Source organism: Otolemur garnettii, unplaced genomic scaffold (genome assembly GCF_000181295.1).
Source record: "Otolemur garnettii isolate 467f Iridium unplaced genomic scaffold, OtoGar3 scaffold00010, whole genome shotgun sequence".
Lineage (NCBI taxonomy): Eukaryota > Metazoa > Chordata > Mammalia > Primates > Galagidae > Otolemur > Otolemur garnettii.
The window spans coordinates 26100817-26104585 of record NW_003852405.1 but is presented as its reverse complement, the minus strand read 5'-3'; the positions used below and the strand labels follow the sequence as shown (position 1 = coordinate 26104585).

At 39.8% G+C, this 3769-nt stretch overlaps 1 long non-coding RNA gene across 1 annotated transcript in view; it reads left to right on the top strand.

The window, feature by feature from the left end:
* The first annotated feature begins 433 nt into the window (after positions 1-433).
* Positions 434-3769, top strand: part of LOC100942038 — a 271582-nt gene continuing 268246 nt past the window's right edge. Inside the window, exon 1 of the long non-coding RNA XR_153060.1 lies at positions 434-779. This is a non-coding gene — a long non-coding RNA (uncharacterized LOC100942038). The remainder of the gene's footprint in view (positions 780-3769) is intronic.

The following is a 3769-nucleotide window of genomic DNA, read 5'->3' as shown; positions in this document are numbered from 1 at the left end:
GTTTTCTATTTACATCGCACTACATACCACTACTTCTTTAAAAGTTAACAGGATTTAATTTTCTTTCTAAATAAATATGCCACTCAGCAAATTGTCTATGCTCTTTCCCTGATGTCTACGCCATTCAGGTCAAAGCATCGATTTCATTCAAAACTCAGACTTTGATCCGAATTTGTTTACCTGGCTACTAATAAGAGATTTGGGGCAGACTGTCTAAAATCCTCATGACAAAATGAGGAAGAATCTTAAAATGTCCCTGAAAATCGGAGCAGATGGAACATCCGCTAATCTAGGTATATTTTCTCCCTGTGATTAACCGGTTTCTTAATGACAACATCTCTTATCTTACAACTGTGACATGAAGAGGGAGCTATAGCTCTTCTGAGACACAGTTCTGCAAGAACCAGCTTATCCCCGCTCTCCGATCTCGTGTCTGTGCCTCTTTCTCTCTCCCTCTCTTGCGCCGTCCCTCATTCATTCACTCTTCCACCGTTTTGCCATTGTGCCAGTTCCATTGAAATGTATCTGCTCTGTATCTGTTCAAGTGGAGATAATCCATGCAAATCAGGAGCCCTGGCTTTCAGTGCCTGGTTCACAGAGAGGACTCAGCTTGAGGAGGTCACCCGTGCGCGGCCGCTCCTCCCGTGACATTTTTCCCCTTATTGCCGAACTGCTGTGTGTGTACAGGGGCTGAAAGGACTCAATGCACTGCAACTGCTGCCTGGCTTTCCTTACAACTTTTTTTTATAAAGGAACTTACCTCCATCTGTCTTTTCAAGGTAGGAAGTCTGATTCTTCTAAAGATGTGTGTAAATGCCTCCACTGTCTGCTCATTATCAAATGTCACTTGAATGCTTTATATTGTTGCTGGCATTAGGCACCGGTGGCGCTGGGATTCCAGGTGCTTCGTGCTTTTGTTACTTAAGCGTCTAGGTACAAGTGTTTAAGTGCCGGGTATTAGAATGTTTATTTTGCCTGCAGCTGCTTCAGTTTTACGACCTCCAGAAAAATTAAGAGTGTCCACCCTCTAATCTAGAAATACAATCCTCTTCCAAGTTTCCCCTCTTAGAAAAATAATAAGCTCTCGTTGTGGTTTAACTTATCATGTATTCTGGCCAATAATAGCCAAGTGTAAATTCAACTGTGTTCAGATTTTTTTTTTTTCAACCTGGAATCTCCTGCAGCATTTTTCTGTGAAAAATAACTAATGTGGAGATGTTTTTAACAACAGCAAGAAAAGGATAGATTTTACTTCATTCCGCTGCAAAGCAAAGAGCTAGAGGCCTTATTGCTAACAGGCCTGTCAGATAGATTTATTCTTCACAATTCATAAATTGTTACTAGGCTATGCAGGAGTATTACAATTAGTTAAGATTCAGTGACTGTCATTTTACATGGGGTTATTTATTGTTTTGAGGTTGCAACTGTATTCTTTAAAAAGTTTAATGTAGCAAGGCTTAAAAAAAAAAAAAGCCCTATGTTGCATATCACCCTGGAAGATCATTCTTTAAGAAAGCTTTCAGTAGCCAGCTGATTAAGTCTGAATTAAAAATGCATGTAAGAGGTTAACGGATTTGACAATATACATTCTGATTTATGAGAGTGGTTCCTAGACTTACATTACTTCATATGTGTCTCTTTGAAGTTACTTGCAATGATATTTGAATCATTCCTTAGTCATTTCAATTTTAAAACATACTAAAATGTCATAAAATTACAGACTCCAAAATCTCTTTCTGATTAGTACAAATATAATTAGAACATTCCAGTGACAATTTGGGTTTCCATAAATGTACCGTGTCTTTGAAAGTACTCCTTATTGATATAATTTTACCTTTATTATCTTATTTTTCTGAGACGCTTTTGACACATAGCTGTGTTTAATCTCTTGGATAGGATAGAATTGAACATGAACAGTAAACAAAGTTGACAGTCCCAAAAAGAAGAAAAAATTATCCTCGAGTCTACCGAATAGTTCTGATGACATAAATCTTACATTTCATCCTTCTAGGTAGATACTTGTAGTTACTGCAGTTGGAGGGAATAAATTTATTACCTACATAAAATATCTCAGTGCCAAACATGAGCAGTTCTTTTCCTGTTTGAAACAGAGTCTTTGATTGAAAAAAAAAAAAAAATGCATCCTGATTTTTGAGTACAGGAGGAGGCAGGAAGCCTGTCATTGTTAGCGTAAAAGAAGACATCGGCACCAGTATTACTGCACAGAGGGCAAGCTTTCTGTCTCTGGCATTTGTTAGGTTACTGTACGTAGAATTTAACAGATAAATATGTTCTCCTTCGTGGCATTTTAGTGATCCTATTGGTATGCAGGTTACTCTGCTAAGATAGCAACAGAAAAAAGAGACAGAGATATGTTTTATAGCAGTGGGTAATAAAAGTCCTTCACCGTGTGAGAAGAGGAATTTGACTTCTTTCTTATGCAGTAATTAGAATTTCTTTAACACCCTTTGAAATACTGAGTTGTACAGTAAACTGAGGCTTCCCAGGAAAGGCTAATTGAATTTATCTGTTTAAACCATGCGGTTGTCCATGAATCCCTTCTTCCCAGACACTGTCGCTGAAGAATTCCACTCACACCTTCAGCATTCCAGAGAAAGAAAAGGCTTCCTCACTCACAGGGAAGGGGGATTCTTTTGTATTTAAAAGGAGTTTGAGAAGAGCCCCCGACACAGGAAAGCCTTAGCAGATGGAAAGGTGTGTGCGAGTGCCTGGTCGTGTGAACTTGAGACTGGTGTGAAACTAAAGGGTGCCCCTTCCAGAACAAAGGAACGCCATGCAACACGGTCAGCAGTCAAGCTGGGAGAGACAGGGACAGTGGCCAAGGGGCTCTTTGGGGGACAGGGAAAAGGCAAACGACCGGGTCCTCTCTGTTAAACAAAATTGCCAGTGTTTCGGTAGGTCTGAGAGCACTCCCCACGGAATCTCAAGCCATCACTTCACAGCTTTATTTGAAAGGTACATACTTTATAGACTTCGGCATTTGTTTGCAGACCTCTGAGAAAACTCTCGAAAGACCTAACTTGTATGCCTGGAGTTAGGTTGTACAGCTATGTGTCTTGAATAAAACGGTCACAGCCTTCAACTCCCAGGGGTCTCTACTGCTGCGTCTGTAAACTTGACTTGTAACTTATTCAAGCAACTGTCCAAGAGAACTTACATGTTACCCCATTTCAGCACCTTGCAGCCGAATCTATACAACTGGTAGACCTTCTGGCTGTGTATAGTATGTTGCTATGCCCACTGGGTTCTTTTCTGCTGGTTTTACTGGGTACATTTAAAAGATAAATGATCATCTTAAAAGGATACTGGGGAGGGTGTTAGTAAGTTCTCTCTAACTTCAGGAGTGTTCAGTGCAGACAAAGATGCTTGTAACCCTGCTTGATGGAAAATGATGTCCTTCTCTCCTGGATAGTCAATGCCTAGATCATCTGTGAATATTCCAAATTTCTCGGAAAGGACTCTGCAATGCTATCTATATTTTCCAAATCTTGGAAGTTATTGTTGTGTTTGACAACTCAGAAGGTGCTGCTTTGTCGATGTTAATTAAAATCTGCTCAAAGCAGATTGGAATGTCCAATTGGAATCATGTCCATTTTAAAGATCAAGACCTTGAATGTACAGAGAGGTTAAGTAACTTAGCCAAGGCCACACCGTTGGGGTAGAACTGGAATATGAACCCATTTATTCTGTTACTGGCTTTGAGACATCATACAATAATGCCTGGCTAATTCGCTCTAAGGACTAAATA